Here is a 25,516-nt window from a genome sequence, read left to right on the forward strand (position 1 = left end):
GGGGGCAGCAGATCTTCCTCAGGAATTTGATGGTATTTTGCCCCATACATTTTTCCTTCTATCCTGACAAGTGCTTCAGTCCCTGCTGCAGAGAAACACCCCATAACAGGATATTACCACTTCCATGTTTTACTGTAGAAATGGTGTTTATTGGATGGTGAGCTGTATTGGATTTCTGATAGACATATCGTTTGGTGTTGAGGCCAAATAATTCAATTTTAGCCTCATTTGACCATTACATCTTTTTCCATGTCGCCTCAGAATTTCTAAGGTGTGGTTTGGCAAAGCTCATGACTGAATATGGCCTTTCCCAGAAGTGGCTTTTTTCTCGCAACCCTCCCATACAAGCAGGGCCGGTGCTAGACTGTTTTACGCCCTAGGCAAGATCAGCTACTTGCGCCCCCCCAAAAAAATAAATAAAAAGGGAAGGGGTTAAAAACTGCTCTATGTCATATCCAGTGACCCTGATCTGATGGTTCCTCCATGTAATGCTGTCATACCCAGTGATCCCAATGTTCCTCTATGTCACATCAGGGGTCCCTGATGTTCCTCCATGTCATACCCTGAGACCCTGATGTTTTTCCATGTCACACCTGGGGACCCTGATGTTCCTCCATGTCACACCTGGGGACCATGATGTTCCTCCATGTCACACCTGGGGACCCTGATGTTCCTCCATGTCACACCTGGGGACCTCAATTCCCAATGGCACACCCAGGGATCCAAATTCCTCATGGCACACCTGGTGACCCCAAACCCCTGTTACACTTGTGACTCTGATTCCCCATGGCATACCTGGTGACCGCAATTCACTTTCACACCAGGGATACTCCATGTTACACCCAGGGACCCTGATTCCCTGTTCTGGGGACACTTACTGGGCAGTATGAAGAGAGTGGCCTGTACTCTGTCCTCCTTCACCATGATCCTGCTTATTCCTTCTCCCAGGACACTCCTCTCCTGGACCACAGTGCTCACCACAGCTCCAACCGGCTCCTGGTGGAGGGAGAAGCAGCAGTCAGAGAGTTCCGCACCTCCTTCATCACCAACATCCTCAGACCATTCCGTTGCCTCGTCGCTTCTTTTCCAATAAAGGTGCCGCCCTCCAGTGCCAAGCTCCGGCTCAGGTTCAGCTCTCCTCCACTTCATGCTTAATACCGACCCAGGGAAATGAACGGCTGCCCACAAGGTCAGATTAGAGAGTCACTTCCCGCCCAGGGATTAGGCCGCTCAGCTCCAGATGAAGAGGATCATCATGCAGGTAGCATTCCGGTGGGCTCCTTTCCTGCCCCTTGGGGCTCCCCCAACAATGGTGGAAAGCCAGGGCCTGGTAGTTCTGCCACTGCCCCAGACACCTGGCATCTTCCTCTGTCCCTTCTTCCTCCCCCACTGCCGCCCCTTTCCTCAGCTCACAAGGATCATTCATGACGGAGAGTGAGTGCTGACTCTTGGCTGCGTCCCTAGGTGGCAATGCGCCCTAGGCTGCTGCCTAGTTTGCCTAGTGGAAGCACCGGCCCTGCATACAAGCCACATTTGTGGAGAATTTTAGATATTGTTGTCATATGCACACAATGACCACTCTTTGTCATAAATTTCTGCAACTGCTTCAGAGTTGCTGTAGGCCTCTTGGTAGTCTCTCTAACCAGTTTCTTCCTGGCTCTTTCATCCAGTTTGGAGCGAAGTCCTGTTCCAGGGAGGGTCTGTGTACCAAATACCTTCCACTTCTTAATAATAGACTTCACTGTGCTTTTATTGATACAACCTTCAACATTTTTTTTTTTATCCATCTCTTGACTTGTGCTTGTCCACAACTTTATCCCAGAGATTTTTTTACACTGCCTTGCCTCTCATAGTTGATTGTTTGTTTTAGTTGCACTACCAGGGACTGAAATGCTCCAGAAAAGCTCTTTTCATGCTGAGATATTCAAAATGACCACAGCTGATCACAGTTAAAAGTCAAATGGCTTTGTGTGCAACTGAGAAGGTGATTAGTTACACCTGATTGAGTTTGCAAGTCATTTTTAGGAAGGGGGTGATCCTTTTTCCAACTCAATGATTCTGTTTTTGAATTTTTTTCTAACATGTTGGTTTTATATCTTTCGCTTGGATGTTATAAGTTGCACAGAGTAAATACAGCTGGATAAAACGAATAACTTTGTCTGTCTTAATTTCAGGCTGAATATTTTTAAGGGGGATGATTCTTTTCTATGCCAACTCTATGTGCTCTTGTTCCAGATCTCTAACTCTGTGTAGTAAAGCATACATGAGGATGACGGTGCAAGAGCTTGAACCTTCGAAAACAAGGCGGCAGCTCCACAAATTTCCCTGACATGGTCCCTTTAAAGCACTTCAAATAAAGAAATATATCAGATTTGCTTTTAGTCAATCAACACCAGTGTACATTTTATTTTTTAAGACTTTGCTATTACCTTTTTCATTCCATACCATTCTAAAGATTGCATGGAACCTTTCATTTGCTGTATAATAAGACTTTTCATTAATGTGTTGTTGCCCTCTAGTGGCATAATAACACTTTTACACAATTTCCCAATTAAAACTGATACAAATTCTAAAATCAAACATATGGTGTAGCTATCAAATTATGCTAAATGCATGCCAGACTCAGACCTATTTGTTTTTGCTGAGGTTTACACCAGAATAAGTGATGAAAAGGTATATGCTAAGAAAAAAGAATTGTGTTTCCCTTTTTTTTTCTTTTTTAAGAAATAACTTCAATTTTAGTCATTCATTATAGTTAAAGAGACCCAATATTAAAAAAAAAAAAAAAAAAAAAAATTGCAGGTTAAAGGTCAGAAAAATCAAGTAAAAAAAAAAAGAGAGACAATGAGCCTTTCCAGCTGAACTCTACGGAGGAGATCAGCAATCATCTTGGAAAAGTTCACATTAAGAATATTCTGTTCTTCAGCAGGGGCCCCACCCCAAAAAAGTGCTTTAAAGGATTGTACACACTTAAGCATCGGCAACCCACCTGCTCTATGTGAGGTGCACACTGCACTGCAAAGAATCATTAAAGTGTCATTAAACCCACATCAATAAAAACTATCAATAAATAGTGTATTATGAGCTGTTCATACTCACTCAATCACTATGAGATTTGTTTTCTGTATTCTGCCAAAAACCTGGTTAATCCTGCTGTTCTCTGACTCCCCTTTTGTCCATGTCCCCACTACAGTGGGGGATTCTGCAGAGCAGTGTTGGCAGCTCGCACATGCTCAGTTTTCAGTGTATTTCTACCCTAAACTTTTCCTCCCTCTCACATTTGAGCAGCCCATGTGACTACAGAGTCACACATGCGGGCGTATTCACAGTGGTATACGCCAGCCCACTCCCTCCCTCCTCCTCCTCCTCCTCCTAAGGGTCCATGTACACGGGACGTTGTTAAAAGTCCCTTTGAATGCTGGAATTTTTAGGACGTTTGAAACGTCCGTTCGGTCGCGTTTGTACCCGCGTTTAGCGGGCGTTTGCGGGCGTTTGCTTTTAGAACCGTTCCTAGAGGTCCAAAAAATTATTCCCCTTTAAAATGGAAAAACACGAACGCCAAACGTGGGTCATCGCGTTCGGTCGCGTTCGGACGCCTTCAGACGCGTTCAGTCGCGTTTTTGCGTTTGAAACGCCGGGAAACACACGTTCGAACGCAAATAATTGCATTCTAAAAAAAGTCCCTGAACGCAACTGCCCGCAAACGACCGCAAACGACCTGGTGTACATGGACAGATAAGATAAAATGTAGATGGGTTCAGGGGCTTCTAAAAAAAACGCCCAACTGCTCCTAAACGGCCATTTCCAGCGTCCCGTGTACATGGAGCCTAACCATCTAAACACAATGGTGGACGGATATTACATGTTGATTAATGGAGGCTTCACCTCCCTGTCATTCTAAGACACAAGCTGGGGCCTGTGATTGACAGAAATCCACCCACACTCTGTTATTGCCAAAAAAATTATAAAGATTTGTTTTCAAATATATGTTTGTATTGAAATTTAAAACAGCTTATTGATATTATTATTTTTTTTTAATCTGAATACCAAAGGCTGTTTTTTATTTTTTTAATATTTGACCAGCAGCAGAGGACTATAAGGCTCTTCCTGCCACTGATTTACTACAGACAGGCTGGAAAAGAGCTGGGTCACGTGATAGGTATATATCAATTAGTAAAAAAAAGCACGTATATGTTTGTATGTTTTTATTTTAAAATAATTATGGAGCCATCATCCACATACAGAAAGAGAAGGGGTAATGTAAATTAAACAGTGTGTGTTTATTATCACTTTGACCATAGGTCATGCATTATGATGCACTGCAAAAAAAGAAAATGGTTGTGACATGTTTTCATCCACTGTAGTTCTTATTTGCAATGTTTTTGCTTTCCAAAAAATATTATTTTTTATTAACTTGCAATGTGACTGTGAACATGGTAAAAAAAAATTTAGTCAATTCTCTAGCACGGCCCTTCCCTTCTTGCAGTTCTTAGCCTTGTCCTCCTCTGGGAGTGTCTAATTACTCTTTGTGCTGGCCCAGAATTTCCACCCCTCCTTTCACCTCCCTACATGACCTTTTATATAGCAGTCATCGGAGGAGTGAAGGGGTATACTATAGGATGTCACCTGAGCTGCTGGGTTTACTGACATCACACCTACTTACTATTATTGTTACCATCTTTCTGGCTCACCGCCCCCACCTAATATACAATAATCATATATACTCATATGCCTCTCATCACCCTCCACAGAAATCCGTTGGAGCGTGTATTGTATAACTTTGTTTCCCCTACCAGGGACTACCCCCTACACCAGGGGTCTTCAAACTATGGCCCTCCAGTTGTTCAGGAACTACAATTCCCATCATGCCTGGTCATGTATGTGAATCTCAGAGTTTTACAATGCCTCATGGGATGTGTAGTTCGGCAACAGCTGGAGGGCCGTAGTTTGAGGATCCCTGCCCTACACATTTGTTCACTGTTGTCTGTGCTGGACTGTTTGCCATGGGACTATACTGCCACAGCTCCCGGAAATGATGTTCCCCATTTGGAACATATGTTGATTAGTAAGTAAGAACTGGGGATACCCCCCACCCCCCCCTTTCCTCTCCCTCCCTTCCCCTTTCCCCTCCCTTCCTTTCCTCCTTTTCTCTTCCTACCCTTTTCCCCTCCCTTTATTCCCTCTCCTTCCCCCTTCCCTACCGCCTTCTTTTTGTGACCAACTACTAGATTACATTGGTTATGTATTCCATGACAGATACATTTATATGTACTCCACATCTGCTCCTAATAATTGGAAGAAATCAATGAAACGCGTAGAGGTTTTCTTGATCCCACATCAATATAACCCTATGCCTATTACCAAATTACTTACATATATTTGGAGGTAAAGGTACAAATCAACATCATTATATACTGTATGACTGTATTATGTTGGAAGATGTGTACATATATGTATTTATTATGTGTTTTATATGAGCATTAATTTTTATTTTTATGTACTTTTTCATGATTTACAATGTGTACATGTTTGTATCAATAAATACATTACTGAATGTTTTACAATGCAACAGTTGTGCAACAGTTGTCTATTATCACCTCTAGATTGTAAGCTCTAACGAGCAGGGCCCTCTAATTCCTCCTATATTGAATTGTATTGTAACTGTGTTGTCTTCCCTCATATTGTAAAGCGCTGCGCAAACTGTCGGCGTTATATAAATCCTGTATAATAATAATATTAGTAATCACTGGTCAAAGCCAAAGTCATATGCAAGTTGCACCCATCCAAAGTTGCGTCAAAGTTGCATCAAAGTTGCACTCCAAAGTCGTACAAGTAGGAATGAAACCTAAAACTTTATATTAATAAAAGAACGTTCCTTAAAAGAAGATTTTGTGGGTGGATTAATATATATATATATATATATATATATATATATATATATATAGTATATTAAAATATTTACAAAAATGTGAGGCGTGAACTCATTTTTGTGAGATACTGTATATATCTACAGTATCTTACAAAAGTAAGTGCACCCCTCACATTTTTGTAAATATTTTATTATATCTTTTTAACACTGAAGAAATTACGCTTTGTTACAATGTAAAGTAGTGAGTGTACAGCTTGTATAACAATGTAAGTTTGCTGTCCTCTCAAAAAAACTCAACACACACAGTCATTAAAATCTAAACTGCTGGCAACAAAGGTGAGTACATCCATAAGTGAAATATGTCCAAATTGGGCCCAAAGTGTCAATATTTTGTGTGGCCAACATTATTTTCCAGCACTGCCTTAACCCTCTTGGGCATGGAGCTCACCAGAGCTTCACAGGTTGCCACTGGAGTCCTCTTCCTCTCTTCCATGACAACATCACGGAGCTGGTGAATGTTAGAGACCTTGCACTCCTCCACCTTTTGTTTCAGGATGCCCCACGGATGCTCAATAGGGTTTAGGCAGTGGTCATCTTGAAGTTGTATTTGGGGGTCATTATCACGTTGGAATACTGCCCTGCGTCCCAGTCTCCGAAGGGAGGGGATCATGCTCTGCTTCAGTATGTCACAGTACATCTTGGCATTCATGGTTCCCTCAATGAACTGTAGCTCTCATGCAGCCCCAGACCATTACACTCCCACCACCATGCTTGACTGTAGTCAAGACACACTTGTCTTTGTACTCCCTACCTGGTTGCCAACACACACGCTTGACACCATCTGAACCAAATAGGTTTATCTTGGATTCATCAGACTACAGGACATGGTTCCAGTAATCCATGTCCTTAGATTGCTTGTCTTCAGCAAACTGTTTGCGGGCTTTCTTGCGCATCATCTTTAGAAGAGGCTTCCTTCTGGGATGAGAACCATGTAGACCAATTTGATGCAGTGTGCGGTGTATGGTCTGAGCACTGACAGGCTGACCCCCACCCCTTCAACTTCTGCATCAATGCCAGCAGCACTCATATGTCTATTTCCCAAAGACAACCTCTGGATATGACGCTGAGCATGTGCACTCAACTTCTTTGGTCGACCATGGCCAGGCCTGTTCTGGGTGGAACCTGTCCTGTTAAACAGCTGTATGGTCTTGGCACTGTGCTGCAGCTCAGTTTCAGGGTCTTGGCAATCTTCTTATAGCCTAGGTCATCTTTATGTAGAGCAAATTTTTTTTTTCAGATCCTTAGAGAGTTCTTTGCCATGAGGTGCCATGTTGAACTTCCAGTGACCAGTGTGAGAGAGTGAGAGCGATAACACCAAATTTACCACACCTGCTCCCCATTCACACCTGGGACTTTGTAACACTAACGAGTCACATAACACCGGGGAGGGAAAGTGGCTAAATGGGCCCAATTTGGACATTTTCCCTTAGGGGTGTACTCACTTTTGTTGCCAGCGACTTGGACATTAATGGCTGTGTGTTGAGTTATTTTGAGGGGACAGCAAATTTACACTGTTATACAAGCTGTACACTCACTACTTTACATTGCAGCAAAGTGTCATTTCTTCAGTGTTGTCACATGAAAAGATATAATAAAATATTCCTATAGATGGTTCAACCATCTATAGGAATACCCTTCAATGTTTCAACATGGATGAGTTCTTCATTATTACTCTGTTATTTCCATGTTTGCTTTATGCTGCTAGCTACCACATGTGATTTTTGTAATGCTTTTTTTGTATGTTTTAACAACTCTTAATAAAATTATATAACTTTTTATTTTTGTGTTGCTCACCAATTGCTACACCAGCTCTTTGAAGTCCAATTTTTTTTCTTTTGGGAATGTCACCTGGTTTATGGTCCCTACCCGGTGGATATACGGTACTCCCGCCCAATACCCTTTCTTCTTTTCATTCATTATCAGGATGTGGGCTTGGTTTAGTAGGTCTTTGATTTGACTGTATTTTACTTTTATCTCCATATATATATATATATATATATATATATATATATATATATATATATATATAATTGATATGCATGAACACCATTATTATTAAGCATCTGTTTCCTGTTTGTGGCTCCTCGGCCTTGAAGTAAACAGTTGAACAAGTGGTCCTTTAGAGTACTTTACAAGTTCACTGAGTGGACCGGTGCAAGCGAGTGAGTGGGTTCACTTGAACCTATGTTCAGAGTAAACAAGCTTGATCTGTGGAGAGCTCTGACTCAAGTGAACCAGTTCACCCATCCATCACTTCAAATAACTGAGATTGTAAATCACTACAATATAGGTCATGCCAGGTTTATATCCTTGTACATTTTGCTAATTTGAACTCCTACTCAAGCTAGTCTGCTGTGTGATAAATATGTGTTTTGTAAAAAGGGGTAAATCCGTGCAGATCTGTAATACAGCAAAATCCTAAATCTGAAAAAAGGCTTTTAACATCTGTGTGAAAGGCTAAACGGTTTTTATAAAAGGTCAAGAGTGCACAGAAAATTATCTAAATCAAATATGATATGCTGAGAAGTTTTTCATGTATAATACTAATGAGTTTATTCATTTAGTACAATGAACAATGCCAATAACTCATAGCAACTGTAGTTACATAAGCTTAGGGACATATTCACATGTAAATTCAACCTCTTTGCTGGCATTTGTCTTTAAATGTTATAAATGGTAATGAAGGAGTTAACATTTGAAAACAATGTTATGTGATTTATGGCGATGCAGTTTTAATTTAAAAACAATGCTGCTAGTAAATACACACATGTATTTAGGAGCCTCTGAGTATTTTGGGTACCCTGTTCACTACTGAGCCCTGAGCAGAGTATTGCCCCTGCTAACACCACCGAAATACCTTGGTCAGGTAACAGAAATGGCAAACAGGCAAAAGGAAAACAATTGGCTGAACCTTTCAAATGGCAAAACACCAACAGGAAGAAAAAACCCTCAATATAACACAATGCAGTGCCATTTAAAGCCACTCCCACCCATCCTGCAAGAATGAAGATTTAAACGTGAGCTGCCAAACCAATACATTTTCCCCAAATGAGCAAAAGATATGAGAAACAGAAACTAACTCTGGGCTAGCTCAAATGCAGGCTCTCAGTGAGATAAGTCAGGGTTTAAGAATTTAGGCAAGTAACATTTTGGCAGATACCCCAAGCACATGTAGAACTCTTCTGCCACCTACCTGGGGCCCTTATGTTGGTGCACAATACTGTAGAGAGGCAGTCTCTGGAGAAAACTGGGTTGGCCCAAAGGATGGTAAAATGTCAAATGGAGTTCCTCTTTAATGAACACTGGTAGGGTGAAGAGTCATTTTATGGATGTCAGATTAGGTTGAAGTATCACTCGAAGGATGTTGGATTAGGTATCACTTTAAGGATGTCAGATGATAACAGAAATTGCTTTGGAAGGAAAAGAGGGGGAAACAGATTTTGGCTGTAATATTTCCCTTTAAATGAAAATCAACTAATTTCTTCCTTGGATGGCTCAAGTCTGAAGTGGGGTGTGTAGGATTCCTGCCTAGCAGGGAAGCAAAAAGGTGAATCCTAGTTTCCTGTAGACAGTGTTGATAAAAGTATTAAGGAGGTTAGCCTGCAGCACTGAATGGGTTATAGTGTCTGGGACTAAAATATAGGTCTGTACTGTAACTGTTCTAGACTCTGGCAACTGGATGCAAATGTAGCACTGTCCCCGTAGGACTTGCTGGACTTCTTGGACCTTCTCTGATTGCCTGCAGACAGTCACTTAGGGACAGTTCACACATTCATCCTTGCTCCAGAGGTTTTGGTTTTATATTTATTGTGGAACTTGGATGGGACAAGGGAATAGAGGGATACTCCAACTTGAGCTATTTACAGTAGATAAGGGCAACTCTCATTTGGCCTCACCAGGTTATTTGTGGAAGCAGAAACACTGCTTTAACCATATTGCCACTTGTATGGAGGAATTAAGTCCTCTTGCTCTCTCTAGCAGCAGACTTGATGCAACTACATTATCTTCAGGACACTCTCTAGCATCCCCTAACTGACACCCATCCACTGACTCTTCTAGATGAAGGGATGGCCCTCTCAGTACAAGCCCCTTGACATAGATCTGTACTCACTGTATGCCGAATCAGATCCTTTGCAGTGTCTCCCTTTTGGTCAGCTCTGCAGGACCTCCGTATTAAGCTCCTCTCTGACTCTCAGGCCCTCAGATTGATCACCTGAGGCCGCATGTCAACTTCGCATCTCTGGGACCCCACTCTCTAGCCAAAAGTCCCGAGCACATGTGCCCTTGGCATTTATACAGTATCCCAGAATGCACTGAGGCACTTTCTTTGCCAAACACCACTGCTGTGCTAAATGCCTCTGCACTCATTTGTCAGATTTCCTCCCACTGTCCAATATGCCTCTCTATTGGACTAGTGTGAAACACTTCAGACAAACGGAGCTGAACCTGAGCCCCATGAGCAGACCTCACTAGCAGATCCTGCTCTCTGGTACAGAGAACAATATAGATGTGCCTGGCAATCTCTCTGGTAAGCAGAAAAGATCCAAAACTATACTTTCTCTCTACCACTTACCTAGGAGGGTGCTACACAAGCAACAGGTTTAAGTGCAATGGCAGCGTTGTGTGGGTTAAGAACCCTCTCGCCCTGTTCCACAGCTCAGCAGGGCAAAGCGAAGACTTTCAGTGTGGAGGGGGCCCCTTTGTACTCCTCCGGGATAGCTGTGAAGGTGGCGATGACTGGGTCCATCTGCCCGTAGTTTCCGCTACCTGCCTCCCCAGGATAACCAGCTTCTCTGGCAGCTTTTGTGACTTCCCAACTGGGCCCAATCCGGCCTGGGGGGTCCGTGTGGATACATTCTGCTCTCTCTCTCTCACATCTGGCCACCAACACAGTCTCTCCTATCTACCCTGTGTTCCAAGGCTTTCCCTTTGTAAATGCTCCCGTCCCTTTGCCAGTCCTCCTGAGCAGTGTAGTTCAGCTCCAGATGATCTGGATAAAAGAACCCTGCATACAACATACAAGTCCCAGAGTTCTCAGCATTTCTGTATGAGTTGTGTGAACACTGCCATCTTGTGGCGAAAAAACAGTTCTGTATAACATTAACATTGCACAGCATTATCTTACTTTACACCCCGGCTTCCATCCACAGTGGCTAGGTATGGGGGATGTCATAGGCCTTCTGACGACGAGATCCTGGGAAAGCTGAGGATATTAAATCTTGCAAGATGCTATAGAAAAGAGCTACAAGCGCCTTCTTGGGACATGGGGGCCAGGGGTGATTTTACATGAGGAAAGGGGTCCAAAGTCCAAACAATAGCAGGACTTAGCATTTTGTTGTTTGCCGCCAATGTCCTAACAATCATGAATCATCCCCACCCGGCTCATGGGGATGTCAGCCAGGAAATTGTGTGGGATTTATTTCTCTCACTTTCAATGATAATAATAAACATGACAAAGAGAGAAGGTACTTTCTTTAACAGGGGGGCAAACAGCAAAAAACATAACATAAAAAAACCTGACAGGTGTTCTGATCTCTCTTCACTCTATACAAAACAAAAAAAAAAGAAGTTTTGCCATAAGTTACTGTATACTTTACCTTCTTCCCACTAGGTTAACCCCTTCCCTGCCAGTGTCATTATTACAGTAACAGCGCATATTTTTAGCACTGATTATTGTAGTAATGTCCCTGGTCCCCCCCAAAAGTGTCAAAAATGTCAGTTAGGGGTCCGATATGTCTGCTGCAATGTCGCAGTCTCGCTAAAAATTGCAGATCGCCACCATAACTAGTAAAAAAAAAAAAAAAAAAATTTCCCCTAGTTAGTAGACGCGATAAGTTTTGCGCAAACCAATCAAAATACGCTTATTGCGATTTTTTTTTTTACCAAAAATATGTAGCAGAAAACAAATCGGCCTAAAATGTTAAAAAAATTTGATTTTTACATTTTTTGGGGGGAAAAATATTGTGTTTTTTTTTTTTTCAGAATTGTCGCTCTTTTTTTGTTTATAGCGCAAAAAAATAACAATCGCACAGGTGATCAAATACGACCAAAAGAAAGCTTTATTTGTGGGAAAAAAAGGACATCCATTTTATTTGGGTACAGAGTCGCACGACTGCGCAATTGTCCGTTAAAATAATGCAGTGCCAAATCGCAAAAAATTGCCTGTTCATTAAGGGGGCAAATCTTCCCGGTCCAGAAGTGGTTAAAGCATTATTACCTCTGCTCCGATGTAGGCAGGTGCAGTCTGCTGTCTCCACTGCAGGTGGTGCCCAAATGCAGTGACAGTGCAGAGGGAGAAGAAGTAATGAAGAACCTGGTTCCTCCATGGTTTCCTGAGTCACTGGAGCAGCAATCCAATTGGATGTTGTCCACCCATGTGACTCTGGTAGCAATCTTAGGTGTGGCAGAGTCTATATAAGACCCTGTGCCCTGGGTTCAGGGTGTTTTATATAATGGGTAGTATAGGGAAAGGTACCCCATTTGTTAGAGACAGTACTAGCAGTAGGGAAAGCATTTCATCACAAGTTATTACATTGCACTGGGACTGTGTGTTTTTGCTGCCGCACCACACTGCACGCCACCTATATTTGGCAGCAGTCTGCAGGATTTGTCTCTTGCAGCAGGTGTGGAAGGAGGATTAGGCTCCAGCATGGCTCCACTAGAATCAGCCTGATCCTTATATAGAAGTTTAATGGCTCTAGCATTCCTCTGGCAGAGTGGGAGGAATGACTGAAGAGTGCTGTGCGACTGTACCTGGTCCCAGACCGGCTTGTGGCAGAGCTGGCTATTAGAGGCTTTAGAGGCTGATGCCCACCATGTGGTGATGGTGCTCCCAGAACACCCTAGAATAGATTGTGTCGCTCTTGGAAAGCCTGTTTGGGGAGAAGCTACCGCTGCGGTAAAGATTCTTTTCTAAAAATGCAGCAGGAAGCTGAGAGCCTCACCCACTATGTGGTGGCAACGCAGAATCTCTGGAGACACCTAGAAAAGAGGGATGTTTGTGGTTGTGGTGACATCACTGATTCAGACCACATACTGAGAGACCAATTCATAATTGGTCTGAACGCAGGCCCGGTGCGAAGAGCCCTGCAGGAGAAAGTTAAAGCACATCCCACTATTTCCTTTCACAATGTGCTGGTGGATGTGATTGCACGGGAACAAGAGGTGGATGCAAAAGTAGCTGTCACCAAGAAGTTTGAGCCTGCGTACCTCAAGAAGGAGGCCTGGCCCCATCACCCCTGTCGCCCATGCAAACAGCACTGGTGAAGCTAGCTCAGGATCTGGCTGCACCCTAGAAAGTTTTGTATGAACATTGTCAACACTATCCAATCAATTGATTTTTGCTGACAATGTGTTTTTTTTTTGCGGATTTTCAAGCTATTTTTCTGTTTTTTGAACATTAATATGTACACCCCACTATATATGGCATTTGGGTTATCCCTACATATCTGGGATGCACATATTCATATGTCTTTTTTATCTATTCATACAGTGGTCATACAGTGGTCACCATGTCCTTGACTTTGGGATTTTTTCATATATCCCGTGGTCCCACAGGAGGATTTGGAGCAGTCCGGCTAATGATGCCTCCCTTTTCCCTTTGGGAACAACGGCTTTTTTGAGCGTTGATCATATGGTCTATTGGAGGAAGGAGTTCCCCTGGATTTTCTCCCCTTGTGGTCAGTGTCGGCATGGCATTTCCTTATGTACATTATGTAACCTGACATGTATATTTGTAGATGCATGATTTATATAACTATTGTCATATTTCCATTGTAGAGTTGGGAAACAGTCCCCAATGAAGAATAGAACTACAAGTTCAAACTATATTTCGAAACGCGTTGGATCTTCCCTCTACACAGGGGTTATTATACCATGATGTGTGTTGTTATTATGAATGCTAGGAGCTTCTTTGCTCCATTACTTTTTAATATTGTTCTTTGTAAAATTGTTGAATAAAGTTGATGGATTGTTCATTGCCTACAAAATCCCACCTAGAGAAGAAACCTTTTTATTGGAGGTAGCCTCATTACAAATGGACTCACCCCAACTCCATAGGGGGAGAACCCGATGTGCAAGGACCCTGAAGAAAATGTTGGTTGTGTGTTCGCTATGGATACATATCCAAGAACTGTGGGCAGTCTGGACCCAGAAACCCTTTTTCAGACCGTTGTTAAACTATTAACTCCCAGGGCAGAGGAACAACCCCTGGGACAGTCAGCCCAAAGTCCCAACAAGTCTGAAGGCATGGTCGCTCCGAGCCCAGTGGTGTCTGCCCTAGTCAACGGCAAGAGGTCTCGTGTTTGATCAACACTGGGTCTGACTTAGACAAACCCTGCAAGTCATTAGCACATAACCCATCAGCTCAACTAGTGATATGTTCCATATATTTTAAAGATGTGTTACAATAATTTACAATGTGAGGGCAAGACCAAGTGTATTAAATCTGGGCCTAGAAAATTACATTTCAGGCACAAAGTTATCCAATTTAGTGGATAGTTCTTTTGTGGTGTATTGCATAACATTTATGCATTTTCTCTAAGGCTTCAGTAGGGGATCATAGGTTTAGGTAGGTAGATTTTAAAATCTAAAGGCAGCGTTTGCTGGATTTTTTGGGCGACCTGAAGCCTTCTTCACAACAATTGAACCTCTCTCCTTGAAGGTATTAATGATCTGATAAATGGTTGAAGCCCATTTCTAATCTGGTTCCTTACTTAAAGTTTTACAAAACCCACAACAGTAAAACCAGTCTGTATATGCAGCAAAGCATTCTTGTTATATACACTGTGGAACCTAAGGAGTTAATCCTTTGCATTGTGTTAAAAGGCTATTTTATTCTTGTCTTCTCTGATCCTTCCCTTCTTCCACAGTCCCCAAACCATCTCCTGTAAGAACAGAGCCATGGGGACAAGCTGCACATGCTCAGTTTAGTGTGCATTGCTAGAGATTTTTTTTTTTTCATTCATGGGAGAGTGCATGCAGCCAGCATAGAGCCAATCAGCGCTGTCCAGACAGAGGGTCAGGGATCCTGCAGCCTCACAGGACAATCAGGGGAGAATGAAAACGCCACCTTTAAGCTTTAACCAGACACTGATAGAAGTCACAAGACTGCTCTAACTGCTGATAAGAAAAGGTATTTAGCAGTTTATATTTACTAAAACTATTGCATTTCCATATTCTGTGTTCAGCCATGGCCAAAAGTTTTGAGAATGACACAAATATTAATTTTCACAAAGTCTGCTGCTTTAGTGTTTTTAGATTTGTCAGAGGTTACTATGATATACTGAAGTATAATTACAAGCATTTAACTAGCGTCAAAGGCTTTTATTGACAATTACATTAAGTTTATGCAAAGAGTCAATATTTGCAGTGTTGACCATTCTTTTTCAAGACTTCTGCAATTCCCCCTGGCATGCTGAAAATCAACTTCTGGGCCACATCCTGACTAAAGGAAGCCCATTCATGCATCATCAATGCTTGGAATTTGTCAGAATTCATAGGTTTTTTTTTTTGTTCATCTGCTTCTTGAGGATTGGCCACAGGTTCTCAATGGGATTAAAGTCTGTGGAGTTTCCTGGCCATGGACCCAAAATGTTGATGTTTTGTTACCCAAGCCACTTAGTTATCACATTTGCTTTATGGCAAGGTGCTCCATCATGCTGGAAAAGGCATTGTTCATCACCAAACTGTTCTTGGATGGTTGGGAGAAGTTGCTCTCGGAGGAAGTTTTTGTATCATTCTTTATTAATGGATGTGTTCTTTGAGAGAATTGTGAGTGAGCCCACTCCCTTGGCTGAAAAGCAATCCCACAAATTAATGGTTTCAGGATGCTTTACTGTTGGCATGACACAGGACTGATGTTAGCGCTCACCTTTTGTTCTCCAGGCAAGGCTTTCTCTGGATGCCCCAAACAATCGGAAAGGGGATTCGTCAGAGAAAATGACTTTACCCCAGTCTTCAGCAGTCCAATCCCTGTACCTTTTGCAGAATATCAGTGTGTCCTTGATTTTTTTCCTGGAGTGGCTTCTTTGCTGCCCTTCTTGACAACCAGGCCATCCTCCTCCAAAAGTTTTCTTCTCACTGTGTGTGCAGATACACTCACGCCTGCCTGCTCCCATTTCTGAGCAAGCTTTGCACTGGTGGTGCCCCGATCTCGCAGCTGAATCAGCTGTAGGAGACGGTCCTGGCGCTTGCTGCACTTTCTTAGACACCCTGAAGCCATCTTCACAACAATTGAATCTCTCTCCTTTAAGTTCTTAATTATCTACAAAATGGTTAATTTAGGCGCAATCTTAATAGCAGCGATATCCTTGCCTATGAATCCCTTTTTGTGCAAAGCAATGACTGCACATGTTTCCTTGCAGGTAACCATGGCTAACAGAGGAAGAGCAATGATGTCAAGCACCACCATCCTTTTAAAGCTTCCAATCTGTTATTCTAACTCAATCAGCATTACAGAGAGATTTCCAGCCTTGTCTTAGTCAACACTGACACCTGTGTTAAGGAGATAATCATTGACGCAAAGTCAGCTGATCCGGTTGTTCCAGGGCTGAAATGCAGTGGAAATGTTTTTGTAGCGGGTGCCTCGCATCTACCACGGTGATGCCAAGCTGAACGAGGGAGAGAGTGGCTGTCAGCCCCTGCGGGGGATTTCTCCCCCCTCCTTCTCCTCACAGACACAAACTCTTTGTTCTGCCCCCCCCCCCCCCCGCATCCTCATTGGCAGAGGGAAGAGAGTCAATCAGCAGCAATCAGCAAATCAGCAAAGAATTCTGGGACATGTAGTCCCCACCAAAAATAGCTGCATAGCCTTGTAGGAGAACAGAACTACACACTCCAGGAGGGGAAAAAAAAGCATCCATCTTGTCTGCTAAGCAGCTCAGTTCCCCACAAGGCAGGAGAAGAGACTGAATGCAGGAGAGAGGTGCTCTCTCCCCGGTCATCCCACTGCGTTGTTCAAGACATCCAGCCTGAGAGAGGGGGATCCCAGGTGCATATCCAGGCACACCTGCAATGTCTGTGTGAAGCGCTTCATAATGAGGTGACCAGTTGGGTTACCAGAAGAGCCTGCATGTTATAGGACGTTCGCCTTGGGCTTTAACTACAGAATTGGTGAGAGGGCACTTGCCCATTCGCAGGAATCCAGGACATTGCATATACTGTAGACAGAGTTACTCCAACTTACCCTCACGTGCCGACACCTGGATCTCATTGAAGTCCTGTTAAACAATCACAGTGTCAGCCTTGCCTTGCTATCTGGATACTGTCAGCATACAACAGTTTACACTTTGCCAAGCAGGAGTTTAAAGTTCACCGTCTGCAGTGGCTTGCTGAAGATACAAGGCCTCCTCCTTCTCCTGGGCACTGAAGTTACTGGTGCCATGTGAACTCACATATGCAAAGGGCCCTGAGTATCTAGGGTAAATGCAGGGTAGCCTCGTTTGGGAGTTAAGCCACTGAGCATTGAATTAGCTACAGTTTTGGTGATTGGGCCTGTGGTGTCAGGAGGTAGAAGAGAGAGGTCTGACACAGGAGAAAGTCATTCTTCTACTCTCCTCCTGCCTGGACTCATAGTGCAGACATCTCAAGTCTCCCACAAGTTGCGGGCGTCTCCTGCATTTTGCCCTGCACTCACGGACACCTGCGAGCGCAGGGCGATATCCTGGCAGGGCTGAGGACGGTGGTGTCATAGGTGAGCTCAGGTGTCATGATGGAGTCATGTCATGTTTCTCATGTAGTACCGGCTCACAGGCGGAGTGATATCAAGTACACTCCGCCTGTGGGAGGAGGAGCCATACAGAGGAAGCACGCGGCTCTGCTCTCTACTGCAACCGTGTGCTTCCTTTGTATGACTCCTCCTTTCACAGGCGGAGTGCACTTGATATCACTCCGTCTGTGAGCCGGTACTGCAGAGGAAATAGCGGCTCCATTCTCACAGTCTTGACAGCTGAGCTTTGACCCTGCCGTCCCTCAGCCCTGCCGGGATATCCACAGACCCAGCATACCACAGAGCCCAGAAAAAAGGACGTCAATTTCATTTGGGTACAGTGTCACACGACCACGCAATTGTCCGTTAAAGTCACACAGTGCCGAATCGCAAAATAGGGCCTGGTCATTGAGCAGCCAAATCCTCTGGGGCTAAAGTGGTTAAAACAAATAAATACAATATACCTTCCTATCTATCTACTAAGGCTAGCAGAATAAGGATTCAATATAGTTAATGTTGATCGGGAGAGTAAAATTCCAGTTTAAGGCAAAGTAAATGCATAGAAAATTCAATTTCTGCTGTCCTGAAAATTTGCATATTACACTTATTTTATTTTTAAATGTTATCATTTACCTTTTGTATACATCTCTATGAAGTTCAGTAAATTGTGTCTAAATTGTGTCATCTGGTGCCACCTAGTGTTTCAAAAGCAGTACTGAAAAAGTATAAGCTGTTCAAAAGAAAAATATACAAAGCACAACCTGTTTTACCCAGGCAAAATAACAAGAATGGATTGTTGGAAAGGCAACATAAGCTGAATATAGTGTAGCAAGCAGGTTTGTATATTTCTCTCAGGACAGGTGCACTTTCAATGGTTACTCCAGTTAGAACAGTTTAAAGTGATATTAATCAGTCGCTGACCAGGCAGCTTCTTTATTTTTTAATCCTTGCCTATGTTCCAATTTAAGTTGCTGCCATGACCACTTCCCCAGGTTTCCTGATTCAAGGTGGCAGGGGAGGGCTGGCAGCTTTAGGCCTTGGGGCAAGTCCAGTCACGTGGCCCATTGAACCATTGAATCAGCTCCCCATCCATGCCCACCCGGTTTTATAACGGACATTGATGTTATGAAGCAAGACAAACTTGAAGCAATGTGGTAACAATTTAATGTTAATAGCAATAAAGGAGGTTTAACAAAAATACATGACATCACGCAAGGCGGGGGCCTAGGAAGCTCCTGTCGGACAGAGGTCACTCTGCCTGACAGGGAAGTGACTGTGTTAGTATTGTGCCAGCCGGTTGCATACTCTGCATACTCATACCGCTCCACTGCAGCTCTGCAAATATAACATTGTGTAGCGGCATGCCTTCTTCTTCCCCCTTCCCTTCTCCAAGCTAACAGACTTGCTGGAGACTGCACTGTCCACTGTTAACACTTTCTGCTAAGGGCCAGAAGTTCAGGGAAGTAGCACTAAGGAGCCAGCAGCATAGAAAGTAAAATTTTACTGGGGAGTTTTTAATGTATTGTGCTCAATGGGTTAGACTTAAAACCACTGAGGATTTAAATTGGTATTACAGGTTTGTTTAAAAAAAATAATATTAACAAACATGGTATTCTTACCTGCTCTGTGCTGTGGTTTTGCACAGAGCAGCCCCGATCTTCTTCTTCTCAGGTCCCCCACTGGCGCTCCTGGCTCCTCCCCCTTGACCAGTTCACCCAATAGCAAGCCACTTGCTATGAGGGCACTAGTGCATGCTCACTCCTAAGCACTGCTCTATGTGTCCATAAGACACACAAAGCCACTGCTCCTCCCCACCCCACCCCCCTCACTCTCTCCTCATTGGCTCACTGGCTGTGATTGACAGGGGTAGGAGTCAATGACTCCCGCTGCTGTTTCAGCCAATAAGGAGAGGGACAGCCAAGGCTCTCTTGCACATCACTGGATCGAGGGGAGCAATTAAAAACCTGACAGAGGTTCTAACCCTTCTCCACTTAACCTCTTCCCGACCGCCCAACGCCTTTTTACTACAGCAGTGCGGCCCTCCTGCACAAACCGTTGTAGACCTATGTTGGTCGCACGCCTGCAGCTAGGGGGCGAGCGAGCACCACCAGCGGTGCGCTTCCCCCCCATTCGGCAGCGGGGAAGCCGATGTACGGGGCAGGCGGCAATTGGAGCACCCGCAATCTTTCCCCGCTGAGAGAGAAGAACGGTCAGCTGTTGTAAACAATGCCACTGGTCCCCCCAAAAGTGTCAAAAATGTCAGCTAGGGGTCCAACCTGTCCGCCGCAATGTCACAGTCCTGCTAAAAATCGCTGATCGCCGCCATTAGTAGTAAAAAAAAAAAAAACAATAAAAATTACATAAATCTTTCCCATAGTTAGTAGACGCAATAACTTTTGCGCAAACCAATCAAAATACGCTTATTGCGGGGTTTTTTACCAAAAATATGTAACAGAAAACAAATTAGCCTAAAATGTTAAAAAAAATTTGATTTTTATATTTTTTTGGGAATGTTATATAGCAGAATGTGAAAAATATAGTTTTTTTTTAAGGGGGAAAATCTTCCAGTTCAGAAGTGGTTAACCACTTCAGCCCCGGAAGATTTTACCCACTTCCTGACCAGGCCCTATTTTGCGATTTGGCACTGCGTTATTTTAACGGACAATTGCGCGGTCGTACGACGCTGTACTCAAACAAAATTTACGTCCTTTTTTCCCCACAAATAGAGCTTTCTTTTGGTGGTATTTGATCACCTGTGCGATTTTTATTTTTTGAGCTTCATTCTTTTATATGACATTCTCAAAAAAAAAAAATGTTTTTATATTTTAGGCCAATTTGTTTTCTGATACATATTTTTGGTAAAAAAAAAAAAAAAATCGCAATAAGCGTATTTTGGTTGGTTTGCGCAAAAGTTATCGCGTCTACTAACTACGGGAAAGATTTACGTCATTTTTATTGTTTTATTTTTTTTTACTAGTAATGGCGGCGATCTGTGATTTTTTGCGGGACTGCGACATTACGGCGGACAGATCAGACCCCTAACTGACCTTTTTGACACTTTTGGGGGTACCAGTGACATAACTACAGTAATCAATGCTAAAAATAATAAAGCCATTGGCAGGGAAGGGGTTAATACTGTTGGTGATCCAGGGGTTAAATGTGAGCCTAGGAGAGTGATTCTAACTGTGGGGGGGTTGGGCTTGTAAAATGATCACAGAGACATGTGATCCTATATAGCAGGATCACATGGTCTCTGTGATCATTGCAGGGAGAAGGACGGTCGGCTGTGTTTACAACAGCCGACCATCCTTTTCTCTCAGCGGGGAGAGATCGCCGGTGTCAGGCGGCAATCGGAGCCGCCTGACACACGTGGCGGTTTCCCCACTGATGAGCAGAAGCATGCCGGTGGCGGCGCATGCTCGCCCCCTAGACTCCACAGAGCGAGCGCTGTACATGTACGGTAATTTGCCTGTACGAGCCAGCCTGCCGCAGTACATCTGCGGCGGCTGGTCATCAACTGGTTAAAGAAGAACTATAGCCAATAATTTTTTTTTTTTTTTTTTAATGGTTAATGGATTAAGGGAGAGTTATAACCTCTGTCAATTTTTGTTTTGCCGTCTGTGTCCCATTGGGGAGATTTTCCTTCACTTCCTGTCCCATAGTCAAACAGGAAGTGAGAGGAAATCCCTCCAAAGTGAGAGAATCCTTGGTTGTCACCTGGGTCACCAGAACTAGTGTCCTAATTGGAACATTTCCCCTCTAATCCTGTTCTGGGGGGCAACCCAACATTTTGAGACTTTCTTTTACTTTCACTCCTGATGATAACAATAAGCAGGACAAATAAAGAGGATGAAGGGGGCACAGACAGCAGTAAAAATCTTGCAGGGTTTGGAATTTCAGACAGAGTTCACGTTATAACATTGCAATTAAAAAGCACCCAATTCACTAAAGCTGGATACACACTATACAATTTTCTGAAGACTTTTTCCTTTAGATTTACCAAAACCATATAATATGAGGTCAAACCTAAACACTTTAAAATTGTATGCAATTAGGCAGGCCCTGGCACTACATAGTTGAAGGTAAATCTAAAGACCCGTACACACGATCAGATTATCGAACGATCTGTCGTCCGTTTTTTGTGGCATGCTAGTCTGATGTGGAAAGTGAAGAGGTTACTTTCATACGAATTTTCCCGTACGACAGAATTCTACTTCAGAAGTGATGTCATGTGTTAAATTGCTTTGTATGTGTTCTTTCGTCTCTGAGCATGCCTAGTCTTGCTCTTACGATTTTTTTCCTTTAAAATCTGTACTAATGAGACGAAAATCGGGCGTTGGGTTGACGGACGACAAAAATTTTATAGCCTGCACATCAGGATTTTCTCAGCCGAAAAGTCGGAGTTGGCTGTCGAAAGCACCATACTAACAATCCGAAAATCGGCAGATCGGTCGGCGGATTAAATTTCCCTTCAGATTTTCTTGTCATGTGTACGGGCCTTAAAGGAAATCTACCAACAAAAGTTGTATAGCGTGTATCCAGCTTAAAGCAGGCCATACACGATGCAAATTTTGAACGGAAATCGCCAGTGAATTCGAACGATTTTCGTATCGTTGGTGTGGTATGTGCGTCATGCGATTGTCGTTCAACAGCAAAAATTCACATATCCAGCACAAAAAATAGTGTTTGGAAGTACGATTTTCGGATCACATTGATGGTACACTCGCATGATGTACACGAGTGCTGCTTGCATTTATCGCACGATAAATCGTTCGAAATTCGCATCGTGTATGGCCTGCTTAAGGTGCTGCAGGCTGCACTACCATACAGTGCATTCCCAAAAATGGGTCAGGTGCACTGGGAGGAGAGGAAACCAACCCAAAAGGGATGGCAATACAAACCTGATGGAGGTTTTAACTCTGCCCAGCTCTGTCTAAATTACAATAAAATATTTTGGCTGAAGTTTGGGATTTTAGGCAGGGTTCAAATGGCCTTGCGATTCATTGTGCATGGCACCCCACTGCTCACGTGCACTACCATATGTTGTGTTCCCGAAACAAGGTCAGGTTCAGTTTAGCCACACAGGACCAGGGCCGCTGATAGGGGGGGGACCACCAGCCCTCTTGTAGGGGGCCCGAGCACACAGGGGGGCCCACACAGAGAGGGGGATTAGTGATGGACAACAAATACAGAAATCTTCCTCCAGCACCTGAATCTGATCTGTCCCTCTCCCTGCTATCAGCTTTTATCTGTTGAGAAAGAGACAGTCGTCCCTGACTAATCCCCCTCCCTGTGTGGGCCTCCCTCCCAGCACTTATCTCTGCTCAGGAGTTTATTTGTAACTTTGTTTTTCTCTCTCTGTCTCTCTGATCACTGAGCTCCAACTTCCCAGCCTGTATATTTTTCTCATCTCATCTTCTTTTTTATTTAACCACTTGCCTACAGTGCACTTTCACCCCCTTCCTGCCCAGACCGATTTTCAGCTTTCAGCGCTCTCACACTTTGACTGAGAATTACTCAGTCATGCAACACTGTACCCATACAAAAATTGTGTCCTTTTTTTCACACAAATAGAGCTTTCTTTTGATGCTATTTGATCAATACTGGGTTTTTTATTTTTTGTGCTATAAATAAAAAAAGACTGAAAATATCGTGAAAAAACGCATTTTTCTTTGTTTCTGTCATAAAATTTTGCAAATTAGTCATTTTTCTTCACAAATTTTGGCCAAAATTTATACTGCTACTTATCTTTGGTAAAAAATAACCCAAGTAAGTGTATTTTATTTGGTCTTTGTGAAAGTTATAGAGTCCACAAGCTATGGTGCGAATCATTGAAAATTGATCACACTTGATCACACCTGTTGTACTGAAGGCCTATCTCATTTCTTGAGGCACTAAAAAGTCAGGACAGTACAAATACCCCCCAAATGACCCCTTTTTGGAAAGTAGACATTCCAAGGTATTTAATAAGGGGCATGGTGAGTTTTTTGAAGTTGTAATTTTTTCCCACAATGCTTTGCAAAATGAAGATTTTTTTTTTTTTTTTTTTTACAAATTGCCGTATTAACAGGTTATTTCTCTCACACAGCATATGTATACTTGCAACTACACCCCAAAACACATTCTACTACTCCTCCTGAGTATGGCGATACCACATGTGTGAGACTTTTTCACAGCCTGGCCACATACAGAGGCCTAAAATCCAAGTAGCAGCGTCCGGCATTCTAGGAGCACAAATTACACATATAATTTCCTGACAACCTATCGCACTTTTGAAGGCCCTGGAGCACCAGGACAATGGAAACCCCCATAAAATGACCCCATTTTGGAAAGCAAACAGCCCAACGTATAATTTTTGAGGCATAATGAGTCTTTTGAATATGTCATTTTTTTTCCACAAGTTTTTGGAAAATGTGGAAAGAAAATGAAAACACATTTTTTTTACACAAAGCTGTCCATTTATGCAATATTTCTAACACATAGCATGTACATAGCAAAAATTGCACCCCGAAATACATTCTGCTATTCCTCCTGAGTATGGCGATACCACATGTGTAACACTTTTTCACAGCCTGGCCACATACATAGGCCTAACATCCAAGTAGCTCTTTACACAAAGTTGTCCATTTATCCACTTTAAGACTGGGCCTATTTTTGACACTTGGTGTTTACAAGCTAAAATCATTTTTTTTGCTAGAAAACTACTTGGAACCCCCAAACATTATATATTTTTTTTTAGCAGAGACCCTAGAGAATAAAATGGAGATCGTTGCAATATTTTTTATCACACCATATTTGCGCAGCAGTCTTCCAAATGTGATTTTTTTGAAAAAAATTCACTTTTTTGAACTAAAAAATAAGAAAACAGTAAATTTAGCACAATTTTTTACCATAATGTGAAAGATAATGTTACGCCGAGTAATTAGATACCCAACATGTCATGCTTCAAAATTGCGCATGCTCACAGAATGGCGCCAAACATTGGTACTTGAAAATCCCCATAGGCAACATTTTAAAAATTTCTGCAGGTTACTAGCTTAGAGTTACAGAGGAGGTCTAGGGCTCAAATTATTGCTCTCGCTCTAACGATCACGGCGATACCTCACATGTATGCTTTGAACACCGTTTACATATGTGGGCGGGACTTGCGTATGCGTTTGCTTCTGCGCACGAGCTAACGGGGACAGGGCGCTTTAAATTTTTTTTTTTTTTTCCTATTTATTTTATTTATTATTTTTTTATTTTTACACAGTTTAAAAAAAAATGTTTTGATCATTTTTATTCCTATTACAAGGAATGTAAACATCCCTTGTAATAGAAATAGGCATGACAGGTCCTCTTTATTGTGAGATCTGGGGTCAAAAAGACCTCACACCTCACAACTACACTAAAAAAGAAAAAAAAAATTGTTGAAAGAGGAAAAAAAAAAAAGAAAAAAAAAAAGCGGTTGCTAGGCAACGTCTTTTGACGTAGCTCCGGTCCTCCAAGACCATAGAGTTGAGTGAGGGCCATCTTGCCCTCACTCGACTTCCTGTCTGTGAGGATCCGGGACCGGATAGTTTTCCCGCTGCCGGCGGGTCCGGTAAGCTGGGAAAGCGTCTGGGACGCGGCAGGAGGGGGGGGGCACCTCTTCCCCTGCACCGTAAGGGTAATTCCGCGGCGAATCTGCCACTGGGACCACCCTTATCTGAAAGCCGACCGCCTGCTGTTTCAAAAAATACCGGGGTTATGGGGGCTATCTGCTGCCATAACCCCAGTATTTAGCTTTTAATGGCCGACGCATATAGTCGTTAGGCGGTCAGTAAGTGATTGCATGTATATGGCAAACAGGTGACGATGACTGATGGGGTGACAGGTGACGATGACTGATGGGGTGACAG

Source organism: Pelophylax lessonae (genome assembly GCF_965119305.1).
Source record: "Pelophylax lessonae genome assembly, chromosome: 6".
Classification (NCBI taxonomy): domain Eukaryota; kingdom Metazoa; phylum Chordata; class Amphibia; order Anura; family Ranidae; genus Pelophylax; species Pelophylax lessonae.